A 13,586-nucleotide genomic window follows, 5' to 3' on the forward strand; every position below is an offset into this window, starting at 1 on the left:
GATATCTGTCTCACCAGTGAGCGCTGTTTATATTGTGGTATAGAGTTAAGTCCCTAGAACAGGTATTTGTTGAAGTCACAGTTTTACGAAGATGTAGAAGGTTAGGCAGCTCAGAGATATTTACCACATATTAGGGCAAGCATAGCTTACCACAAAGGAGTTACTAAGAGGCAGAGTGGGGTGACAAAGCTTTTAGATTGTCTATGGAGCTTAGGACAAAAACACTGCTTTTTCTGTTTAAATTATGTGCTTGGATACATACAGGCCATAGAGGTTAATATATTAATCTAGGAGTTTAATAAAAAGAGTAAAGGGAGTAATATAACTTCATTGGATCTGGAGGATATTCCTTTAGTGATTACTTGGGCTAGATAAAAAGATAGCTTGTTGCAACTAAATGTATTCAGGTCTGTTACGACAGTGTCACTTTTGAGGTGGATGACATGTAAGTTGTACTTACTAGAGTGTTTTTGTTTGCCAGAGTACATTGCTATATTTCTTAGCACTAAGCTTCAGCTCATGGTCTGGAGACCATAAATTTGTATGGATGAATCCACCCTTGGATAATATGGGTGTTATCTGGAGTGCTAGAGACAACTCTGAGATTATGTTCATCAGCTAGACCATAGATGCCAGCCTAGATATCAGCAAAGACTAAAACAAATAGTAATTGTCACAGAATGGGCCCTGGGGGGGGGGGGTGATACTGGTAATGAATCTTTACTTGAGAAAAGCATGCCATATGCCATCTACCCTAACATAATGGGTTCAATCTGTTAACCAGTTCAATATCCAGCAATTTACATTGGGATTAGCTTTTAGCTGGCTTTGTTTATTAATGATTCTAGAATATGAGATACTGTTAAAAGCATCTCCCAAGAACAGGTATTTTATGCTGGTGATAATAACTGGCGTTTTTTTCATAGAATTAGCAGCTGGGGTGCCCTTGTGGAAGGAGACCAGCTACTCCTCGGGATTCAGGAACAATGTCAGTGGATGGGTGGAGGTTTAGTAGGTCTAGTACAGAGTCAGCAAGATGGTGTTTCAGCCTTGTACATTGTCTGTAACCATAGATCCAGTTCCTTGTTTAGTATAGGGAATCTAATAATTCGTCTGTTGTAATAATGGGGATCACAACAGAAAAATCCTACATGCTTTTCCTCAATATCGTCAAGTGTTCACCCTCCCCTGTTGTGAAGACTTGATATTGGAGGAAAAGCATGTAGGAGAAGTTTGAACTAACAATCTATATCATTCAGAGTGTGGAAAACCTGTGAGAAATGAAAGCAAGGGATGATTAAATTATCTCAAATTATCCATGGCAGGATCCCAGTTATTCTCATTTGGGGTAATATATAATTATCCACTATGGGATGGGTAAGGTCATCTATAACCAAATGAGATAAGTTATTTTCAGCACAAAAAGGGAAATTGACTAGGATTAAAATGAGCCACAAGGGCAGTTAGCCTGGTACTTACCTATTAACCTATGATAGGAACTTTGGGTAGTACTTTTAGGACAGCAGTGTTACAGAGCTATGGAGTAATATCCATGTGTATATGAACTGCCAGGGTTAAAAAGCACTTTAGGAAATATATACAGCCTTAACTGATCTTACTAATGAGCATGAGTGCAACTTCAGTCATATAGAATGTTCTGTACCTGATGCACAATGCCTTCTTTTCTTTCTTCACATCGCCTGTTACCTCATCCATGCATATCTTGTCTTTGGCTCTTTCTTCACAGTTACCTCTGATCATGTCTTGTTTCACTCCTTTTACTAAGTTTGTATCACTGAGAACTGTGATGTTTCAATGGGAAATAACTGCATTTTGTTTTTATTTCCCTATCACTTTCCACAGCTTTATCCATCTTTTTGCTCCTGCCTCACATTGTATCCACTGTCTGCTTGTAACTGAACCATTATATTTCATTTGATTTCTATATTTCCACGTGCATTTTGCTATCCATGTTTATATAATCATTCGTTAATCTGACTGTGCCTGCATGTTAATGTTTTTGCAGTATATCAGTATTATTATTCATATACTTCTTTCCTGTACTCTGTATAAAGGCCAAGGAGGCATTGGATACCACAGACATAAAAATACACATGCTTCGTTACCTCCAAAAGGACAATGAAAACAGCAGCTCACCTGGTTTTTAAAAAGCACATATGGAGTAGTTTCCAGGCTTTCTCTAACACAAATATTCAATTTGTTTAGCCTTTTGAGCAACAAGATGCATTTCAAAGAAAATGATTTCATAGGTTCATAGCTAGGTGCTAGGCTATTGACCCTTGGGCCTATATAAGCCTAGCCAAAAAGGTACCCTGGCTTTCGCCACCCAAGAAAATTATTTTCCTGTGCTCCTGTCAAGCAGAGCCACAGAGGTGATCCCTGGAGTGAATTTCCTATTTCCCATCCAGTCATCAAGATTTTTCTTGAAGAGTGCTAATGAGGAGCTTTGTTTGATATAGATAGGTAGTTTGTTCCAGACTATGAGAAGTCTCTGGAACAGAAATCTATCCCTCCAGCATGTTCTATTTATTGTGGTAACAAGGTTTAGGACCCTAGAGTGTGTAGCTCAGATGGATTGCGATTTCTTTAAGTGGAGCATGTCCAACAGCTCTGGGTTTGACATAGCTTTGTATGTTAGGCAGAGATCGTCTCTGAGTAGGCGATATGCGACGGAGTAAAGTTGGAGTTTTTTGAGACGGTCTGTGTAGGGCATCTGTTTGAGGCTGGTAATCCTCTTTGTGAGGCATTTCTGCAGCCTTTCCAGTTGTAGATGTCTTGTGAGGTTCATACCAAAAGGGGTGCTGTACTCTATAATTGGTCTAATGAGTGATGAGTAGATGGGAACAATTACCTCTTTTTTCCTGGATGAGAAACCTTTTGTGATGAGGTGTGCCATGTAGAAGGCTTTCCTGACTACTGTGGTGATGTGATTATCAAAGAATAGACTACTTTCCACCTGTGTCCCAAGGTCTCTTATCACACTTTCGGTGTTAAGTAGACTACCACCTATGTGGTAGCTCATGGGTACATAGTTTTTACCATAGGGGATGACAATACACTTTTTGGCATTGAGGTTGAGGCCATGGCTTTGACACCAGGCATCTGTCTCAGTGATGCCCTTTTGTAGGATGTCCACATCATTTGGAGTTTTGATTATGGCTCCTAGTTTATAGTCATCTGTGAACTTCATTAGCCAAAGACCTTCTGTGTTGTGTTAGCCTGTACTTCAGAGAAGTAGATACCAAAAAGGAGAGGACCCAGGACTGAACCTTGTGGTACTCCACTTGTCACTGGTCTGAAGTCGGATTTGGAGTCTGCTACTTTCACAGTGTGGGTTCTGTCAGTGAGCCAGTTGGCAACCCATCTTGTGACATAGGAATTTATAGCTAGTTTAGTGAGTTTATCTATAATTCCAGAATGGGGGATGGTATCAAAAGCCTTGGTGAGATCTAGATAGGCTGTGTGAACCACCTTACCCTCATCTATGGCTTTGGTAACTGCTTCAAAGAAGTCTATCAGGTTTAGGAGACATGATCTGCCTTTTACAAACCTGAACTGGGTAGGGTCCAGAGTTTGGAGATTACCAGTGTCTTTATTTACAAGTTCCATGATAATATGTTCCATGGCCTTGCAGACAAGGCTCATTAGGCTAATGGGGCAGTAGTTCCCAGGGTCTGTGGTGGCTCCTCCTTTGTGGAGTGGGATAACCATCACTGTGCACCATTCAGTGGGCACAAAGCCTGAGGTGAGGCTATGACTGAACATGGTGCTTAGATGGGATGCCAGTTCATTCTGTAGTTTGTGTAGAACGCAGCCTGGAATGTTGTCAGGTACCATGGATGCTGTGTTCTTTGCTTTGGAGAGTGTGTTTTTTACCTGTGCAGCCATGATTACAGGAACTTTGCATTCTTCCAGTATGAGAAGGGGATAAAATTAGCACTGAACCTATCTGCCAGGATGGTGGCAATATAAGTTGGTTCTGTATATTTAGTGCCATTGTGCTGTAACTAAGAGCAGATCTGAGTGTTGTCATTGAGATTCTTGACATAGCTATAGAATGCTTTGTGGTTGTCTTTAGAATCAGTGGCAATTTTGTTTTTGTAACTAGCTTTGGAGGATTTTATGAGGGATCTCAGCTTCTTACTGAGGCTGACCAGAGAGTTCCTCCAATCATGGGATTTTACTCTTTTTTGCAGCAGTTTCTTTCTTCTGTTGTAGAGTTTGTTTATGGCAGGGATCCACCAGATTGGCTTCCTTTTGTTGGGGGATGCCATCTTGGTTCTGTTTCTGTTAGGGATAACATGATCTATGCACTCGTGTAAGTGCTTATAAAGTGCATTTGTGTAGGATTCAGCAGTCGTACCTCTATTGCTCGTCTGCATGGGTGTCGTGAAGTTTGCCACTTCTGTCTTAAGAAGCGTGGAGTTGGCTTTGGAGAAATTTTTTACAGTGGTTTCCCTAATGGGGGGTGGGGGCAGGATGTGGATTTCTAGGGTGATTAGCTTGTGGTCAGATCTGACCAACGAGGAACTGACCTCTGGTGTAGAACACCGGTCACCCATGTTGGTAATGACCAGGTCTAGGATATTGCTGCCCCTGGTGGGAGTGTGGATAAGTTGATCCAAGGTGTTGGAATTTATGAATTCCAGAAAATGTTGAGAAAAAAAGTTGGTACAAGTCTAGTTTTCCCAGTTAATGGTGGGGTAGTTGAAATCGCCCATTATTAGGGTGTTGGGTTGTACCCTAATATTTTCTAGTTTATCAAGAAATGAGGAGTGGGAATCCTGGGGCATGGTGGGGATCTGTAGCAAGTTACAGTTTGGATTGCCGTCTTGCCCAGAGTTAGCTGCACTTGGATAATCTTGGATGCATTCTGCCGAGCAACTAGCTTGGAGGTGTGGATATCCTTAATGAATATGGACACGCCTTTGCCTTTAGTGTTTCGATCCAGGTTAGGTGGCTGAAAGGTGTGGCATGAATTATAGCCTGGTAATGCAGGGGTACTCTCTGGAGCCTTGAACCAGGTCTTTGTCACTGCACAGATGTCGATGTTCTCCATTTTAAGGAGTGCCTCGAGTGAATGCATTTTGAGGTTTAGACTTCTAGCATTGAGTAACATTACCCTTGATTTTACTTGCTTGTACTTGTTACAGTGGTGAATTTATCATTTGAACCTTCCTTAAAAAAGGCACTATAGAGGTGGAAAGAGCCTTAGCCAGTATCTGGAATCCCAAGAGTGACAGATGCAGGCCATCTCTGGCAAAGCATCATGGTCTGTCGATCATGTCATCCCAGGCAGACAGATACTGGATCCACTTAGAATGACACCAGAAGCTTAGCCAATTGTTGAAGTCAATCATTTTGTCCTTGTACTGTGGTATCTTTCTGGGTAATTGCAGGATACTACTCAGGGCTAGGGTCATACCTGCCTGGGCTACAAGATCAGAAACCTCCTCCATGACTCTTTTCATGTAGTCCAGGGAGGTACGTCTCAGGTCATTCACACCAACATGGACAATGACAGAGTCATATTTGTACTTGTTGTGGAGTGACCTGAGTGTGTGCATTATGTGGCAGATCCTGGCACCTGACAGGCAGCTGACAGTAACTTTCTCCTTGTTTAGCCTGGTGAGTGGAACATCAGTGTGCCTAACTATAGAGTCACCTATGATTAGTGTTGGGTATGTTGTTATGCCTTATGGGCTGTTGTTGAGTAGCACACTGAGTTTGTGGGCTATGTGTCAATTGGGTTGTGTTGGGGGGGGTGAAGGTTGTTTGCATTTCTGCTTTGGAGGTCTCTATTGCTTGAGCTGATTTTTATTGAGAGCCTCCATGAATGTGTGTGTGTGTGTGTGTGTGTGTGTGTGTGTGTGTGTGTGTGTGTGTGTGTGTGTGTGTGTGTGTGTGTGTGTGTGTGTGTGTGTGTGTGTGTGTGTGTGTGTGTGTGTGTGTGTGTGTGTGTGTGTGTTTAGTGTTGCTATGTGTGTATTTTGAGGGACTATGTGATGAGTGTGGTGTGGTGCAAGTGTTTACCTTCTCCTCTTGACTGTCTAGTCCAGTCTTGGGTGAAGAGAGCTTCGCTTCCAATTTGGCTGTATAAGTGCATCTCTCACAGGTTGTAGTGTTGGGTGGTAGGAGGCGACAGTTGTCTATGAACAAGAGGCAATTCCTGCATTGAATTTAATAGTTAAAAACTGAAAGGACCATCTCACTAGTGTTACTTCCTAAAATTCATGAAAGTATTAGATTCTGTAAAAACTTTAAGAATCTGAATATCATAACAAAGTCTAATGAGAGCAATACCATGCCCACATCTGAAGAGTGGCTAGGGAACCTAATAATGGCCTCTTCTATGCCCAGATCCCAGCTCAGATTGTTAAGTATCTCCTTCAGGTACACCTCAAAAATAAGTCTCTACTGAGCAATTGTCCTGCAAGCCTCCAACATCATAAGGCAAGCTTCTGCTTACTTCATGGTTGATTTGCTTGAGAAACAAACAACTTCTTGTCTTCCTGCAGGCTTCTTCCTTATCTACCACAATAATGAACAGTTAGTATCTAGATATCTAATGTGGGTCTATATCATATGTTCAAAGTTTTATAACTTTGAACATTAAAATATTGAATTTAAATGTTCGAAGTTATAAAACTTCGAACATGTGTAAAAAAAAAACCAAACCCAAAACTAACGGCTGTAGGCAGGGGGGCAAGTCCCCCCTGCACCCCCCACACCCCCACTAATTAAATATACCAACTCCGAGACTGCACTACAGTGCACTAAGGGAAATCTTCCCTTTACTGCACTATAGTGCTTTCTCGGAGTAAGGTAAGTTCCGTTTTTTTTTTTTTTTTATTATATGTTCAATGTTTGAAACTTTGAACATTTAAATTCGATTATTTAATGTTAGAAATTTTCAAACTTCAAACATGTAATATAGACCCATTTAATATAGCCATATTCCTGATTAACACTGTGAGAACTTCCCATTCAGAAAATACATTTAAAGGCACATACACAGGTTTTCAAAACATGTTAACAACTACTCACCTCCTAGCACAAAACCATAAACATTTCACTTAGCCTGATGGGCTGTCAGAGCTGAACAGCTCATCAGTAATTCAGCTGGCTCATTCAGACCTGTGGGTCACTGTAAAATAAAAGGGTCTTAAGGATAGTGCCCATCAGCTAGGTTCAGCATTGATACCTATTTGCCTACTTGGCCACTGTAAAGAGGTATGGTCAGTTATTAAAGTGAAATATCTGTCCAAAAATAATATTTCAAGATGCAGAACACCCACTTTATTTTTAGACACTTTGCGTAAGTGTTTGAGTACCTCCTGTCTGCATTGCTCAACTTTCTGATAACAGCACACTAGATGCTTCCTACATCAAATATCTTGAGATAACAGTGTTCCTAAACATACCTCTGACACATCAGTATGTAGGTTAAATTATTTTGCAAACTCAGGAATTGCTAACATAGGTTCAGAGCTTAGAGTCGGTGTATTTTGATTAAATGCAAATTCTGTCTCAAGAGAGAATTGCACTTGACATGAGCTTTTCCCTTTGTAAAATATGTCAAAGGACAAGCAATGGTCTCAGTATTAGGCCCAAACTATATGTTTTACTCAATCCAAGAAAAGCCTTCACCCCACTATTAGTGGAGGGTACATGCCAGCTTTTTATGGCCTCTGTTTTTTTTTTTCTAATTGTGAACTTACACCTCCCACCATGTAAAATAGCCGAAGTACTTGGCTTCTACCATACCCAGCTTACTTTTCTTATTATATGTAGTCAAGTATGCCTGTTTTATAAAACCTTACCTACAGTACACCTTTGGAAAGACTTCCGGTCCTCTGAAAGAATCACCATGTAATCCAGGTATACCACTGTGTATCAGGATTGAGGATTCGGTATTTCATCCATCAGCCAATATAGGCCAAATGGTAATACTGTGTACTGAAATAGACTATTAGTGATTACTAAAGCTGCGTTTTCTTTGGCAGATGGATATGAGATATCAGCTTGTATCATTTCAGTTGATCCAGTTTTGTGAACTATTCGCTCTTTCTTAGGCTCTCTATCCACTCATCAGTTTTGGGCATGGTATTGCTGTCATCAGATTTTGTTATGATATTCAGATTCCTTACAGAATGTAATGCTTTCATCAACTTTAGGAAGTAGCACTATTGAGAGGGTCCTTTTAATTTGTGAATTTTAAGTCATTCCTAGCTCAAGCACCTTTTGAACTTCTCTTACAGACTACTTCTGTCACTCTAGTAATCTGTAAGACCCCAGTCTAACTTTCATTTCTGATATCACTTTAATGTCATGCTCTAGAGAAATTTCCTTATGCCTTTCTTTGTACTTTTCAAGAGGATTCTTCTAACTATGCTTCAGGTAAAGACCAGTCTTTCTTATTTGAATTTCATCTTAAAAGTTTGCTGCAGTATGTTCTACTTCTTTCATTATTTTTAACACATTAGTGTAAAAGATTTACTATATCTTTCTTTTTTCATGGATATATCACATTGTAGTTCACTATATTTACTCTTTGAATCATCTCAGATGATCTACTAATCTCAATATATAATCTTTCAATTTAAAGTATGGTGTTTTTTTGTTAATAACCTGTTACTGCATCTCCTGTTTCTTCTGCAATGTGTTCCTTTACTATGGGAATAACCATCTCTAGTCTTTCCTGCAAGCTAATGTAGTGTTATATCCTCAGTTTAAATGCCGTCTTCTCTTCTTCCTAAATTTCATTACTAGTGTTAAGTAATCTTCTGCAATACTTGTCATACAAAAGTTCAAATGGGGGTAAACCCATATGGCCCTTCCCTGATAGCAAACAGTAAGTAACAACTGGTCCCAGCTTTGACCATCCACATCAATTACTTTTCTTCATATGCATTTCAGTGTTTTATTGAATTTCTCCAATAAGCTGTCGGTCAGTGGGTGATAGACTGGTGTCTTCAACTGTTTGACTTTAAAGCAATGGAATAACTGTTGCAGATTCCTTGGCCTAAAGGAAGGGCCTTGGTCAGTAAGTATCTCTTTGGGGATACCCACTCTGGACAATAACAGTTCCAGTTCTCTGGCTATAGCCTTAGTCTTACCTTTGCATAATGACCCTGCTTGTTGAAACATTGTAGTGTAGTCCTATATTACTAGTATGTGCTGATACCCACTGTAAGATTTTTCTAATGGTCCCATGATATCTATAGCAATCCATTTAAAGGGTATTTGGAATTTCTAGATCCATAATGGCATTTTGGACAAGAAGTATAGAAGTTCTCTATTTCTTTCACTATGCCTGGCCAGTAAAATGTGGCTAATACTGTTATCCTAGTTTTGTTCGTCCCAAGGTGACCTAATACATGACTATGAGCTATCTTTAGGACTAGTGTCATATAAAACTTTGGCATTAGCAATGATGTAGAATGTCTTTTCTATATTTATTTTCTCTATATAAGAGGGCATCTTTCAACTCAAAATAGAGATAAAAAGAGTGTTTTGTTCACTAGCTTCCCAAACAACTTTGTTTATTTTTTTCTCTTGCTCTACTTCTTTTCCTATTGCAATTGTTAAAGTGTATCTAGCTTACTTGTAAGTCCAGTTACTCAGGGTAACTCTCAACTACTTTGCTTGAGGGGGAAAGTATAGTTTCCTATGGCAAAAATACTGACAATGCAGTATCTTCTGACTAGTACTATAAATGATAATGCTGGACAAATAAAGCCTTTTGCTTTCTCTGTTATCTATACAAACCTATTCAATACTCTTCCTTCTTTTATGTTGTTTTTCTCCTATTTTAGTTCGAGTTCATGCCAGTTTCTCAGTTTCTTCTCATTGTCTTTGTCTCATGCCACTGTATATCAAGAGTGAGGTCTCTATTTACAAACATTTCTCATAACAAGACTTATCTTTGATTTTATTTCTTTCCTTACAGATAGCTGTTGCTTAGTGTATACTTTTACTTGTGTTTCTTGTTTGACATTAGAAGAAACACTTGGTTTGTGTAGGGTTTTAGCATAGCAGAGGAGATTAGAATTATCTGCATATTGGACAATAATAGAATATCTTCAAACTGTATATAAATCATTAAAAATATGTTTAATGGGATAGATCCATGTATATAACCCTGAGGTATGCCTGCTGAAACTGTCTGAAAAGGAGAGATTTCATTTTGCCACTTAATTGCCTGTTGCCTGAGAGAGAGAGAGGTAAATATTACACCAGGAGACTGAAGAAGGGTGTAGACTTAAAATAGTTAAGTTTTGTAGGAGCAGTTGGTGAGCCACAGTATTAAAGACTTTTGGACAAGTTGAGGAAAACGTATGACATTAAGTTGTCATTACGGTTTTGGATAATGGTGGGGATGAAGCTAAATATGGCAGCTATAGTAGTGCTGTGTAATGTAAGGAGACCATCTTGGCTATGGCAAAATGAGGTTGTTGTTAGTGATGCACTGTAGAAGGTAGGACTGAATTAGTGATGCACTGTAGAAGGTAGGACTGAATTAGTGATGCACTGTAGAAGGTAGGACTGAATACATTTTGCTTTTGGTAAGGGTGATAGTATGAATATTGACCTATAGTTTGAAAGGTCTGTAGAGTGGCATTTGTGTAAATGAGAAATATATAATTTATTCCAGATGGCAGTGACATAGGCTTCCTTGATGAAACAGTTTATTAGAATGGAAACTTGCAGAGCCAGGGGCATCAACTGCCATTTTATTGCATTCTGATGTTAATTTATTAGAGGTGAGGGTGGTTGCCTTTAACTTGAGAAAGAGCATTTTTGTTGTGACAATGGGTACAGGCTCGAGGCAGAATGGTTTTAAGTTATGTTTGTTATGATGACGCTGATGGGCTATTGGGGAAGCATTAGTTAGTAGGGATGCTACAGATTGTATGAAGTGGTTGGTGAAAGATCAGCAGAAAATTGCAAGTTTTTTTCTGTGGATGGAGGTGGTTATGTGTTTTAGCAGGGGTGTAGGAGATGGTTGATAGATGACGACAAGGCCCTGGGATTGTTATGATTCAGATAATGAGTGCTTCTGCAATAAGATTTCTTGTCTAGTTTAATTCTAGCTTTAGAAATGTTTCTAAGATGTTTATATGTTTGAAGTTTGCCTGAGGTTTACTGTGTTCTAATGTTTCTAGGCTCTATCTCTCTGATTCATAAGATATTTTGTTTCTTTACATACCCAGGGAGATGAGCTGGCTTTGACTCCTATTGTAGGTAAATTTATTTATTTATTGACATTTGATTACTGGGAAAGTCTGACTGGTTAGAAGCCCATTTTCAATGGAGGCCCAGGGAAAAAAGCCCCGAGAAAGAGGCATATTCATTAAGAATATTGAGAAATATAGAGTTAAACAGTTGTACAGCTTCATCTAGTAAAAGACAATGTAAAAATGTCCAGTAGAGAATATTAAGTTATAGAAAAAAGTGCCTCTTTGAAGGGAAAAGAAATTGCACACATGATTGCAATGGTGTGCTTTTGGGATGCACAATTGGTATCTATTAGCAAAAGTTGGAAATCGATCACTTAAAGCATCAGGAAGAGTACAGTATGTAACTATTTTGTTTGATGTGTTACTGAGTATCCAGTCAATGGCAGATTATTGTTATTCCAGGTAGGATCGGAATAAGTTGATTAAAGCCATATAAGTTAAGGCTATTTTGTTAGAGGGACTAATAATTATTTACCAATCAATGGTAATGTCTCTCATTATGATTGTTTCTTGAGGGATATTGGTGGAGGGCCAAGCTGATTATTCTTCAATGGCATTGCTATTGTTATCTGGGGGAATGTGTATAGCAGTTATAATTAATTCTTGTGTTTGTTTAACTTGAGTAATGAAATAAGAATTACTGCATTATGAAATGGTGATGGCATATGTGGAGGGTTGAGTAGAAAGGTTGCAGCTGTTTGTTTGTGTCTTTCGGCTTTTCCCGGTTAGGGATCGCCACAGCGGAACTCCGGTCCGCTAATGATTGGTAGTTGATTTTTACATGCCGAGTTACCAGCCCTGATGCACAACCTTCAACGAAGGTACACCCATTCACGCATGTCTCCACGCTGAAGATGGTCTAGCTGAGAATCGAACCGGTCAGCGTCTTACTGTGAGGTGACAACGCTACTGCAGCACCACCACCGAAAGGTTGCAGCTGTATTTGTAGATAATACCCACTCCATCTTCCTTTTTTGATTTCCTGTCCAATCTAAGTTTGTTGCAACTAGCAGGAAGTATTTCTTCATCCCTAATACACCAAGAAAATTCTCCAAGCGCCTGACTGTTTAATATCTTTGACCTGCACAACCATTCCATAAAGCCAACCTCCACCATACCTAGGACAATGGCTTGATCAGTCATTAACTTCCATTTCTACATAGATAAAGTGACAGTCAAAATAACCTCCCTCCTCTTCTGGGCTGAAAATATTGCCTCTTTTCTATCCCAGCCAGCCAGAACAGCCATTGGCATAGGGGGTTCTCCTTTTTCAACTTGAATGTTGGCTCCCAATTATTGCTTCTGACTCCAAGAAAAAACATTGCCACACCCCAGACTATCTCTAACAACATCTACTGATTCATTACAAACACACTTCTCTGTAAGTATCGCTATGTCACCCTATAAAAAGCTAAATGGCTACCCATAAAACAAAGATCTAACCTAGTTTTAGGATCCCACCTCTACAAACTACTCCAGCTCCACACATTTCCACCCCTTACAAATACAGTTCATGAAAATAAATGCTGAGATCCTATTCACAAGCCACACCAAATTTAATTCCCCCTAGAACCAAATTCCACAGCACTGCACATGCTTTCTCCTCTCAGGCACATGCTCTTTTTCAAGATTTCCCCTTTGACATTAAAGAAATCAACATTTATTCCAACTTCAGAATGCAACTCAAAAAGCATTTCTTCATCCAAGCCAGATGCTTCTGGTTCAACATAGGATGTATCACCTAACCTATCTCCTTTTCGAGTCTCTCTTCCTCTTTCAAGTTTCACTGAAGATTGACCTACTTTGGAAACTAATGTACATGGTATATATCACACTCTGATTGTACACTGGAATGTTTATACACATTTTTGCTATGTAATTAGTCTCAGCTATTCTGTTATTGCTTGCATTTCTGTATTAGTCATTTGTGAAATGCTTTGTATTTTACTCGGGGTCAGCCTGAAATTGGCCAGTGTTGATCAGTGTACTACTCCAGAAAACAAATATAAATAAATAAAGTAGTTTTAGCAAAGTTTTTGTAGTTACAGTGATATCTGGGAGAAGATGGGCTATCCAGCTGCAGAAATCTAGTAGTTTCTTAGAGATGCTTCTGAGGTATATATGGTAAAGATGAAGTCAGATATTTTTGCTTTGGTAGTAGATGTTAGGTAATGCACAGTGAGTTGGGAACTGTGAATGCAAATTGTGGTGGGTTGTGTGGACTTGAGTTTGGATGAGTGTGTTCAGATAGTTGTATGTTTTCGTGGAAATGGAGGTAAGGGTGAAACCATCTTTTATTGAAGTCTAGGTTTTAGGCCTTGG

This window comes from Protopterus annectens, chromosome 4.part1 (assembly GCF_019279795.1).
Source record: "Protopterus annectens isolate FY-2018-M chromosome 4.part1, PAN1.0, whole genome shotgun sequence".
Taxonomy (NCBI): domain Eukaryota; kingdom Metazoa; phylum Chordata; order Ceratodontiformes; family Protopteridae; genus Protopterus; species Protopterus annectens.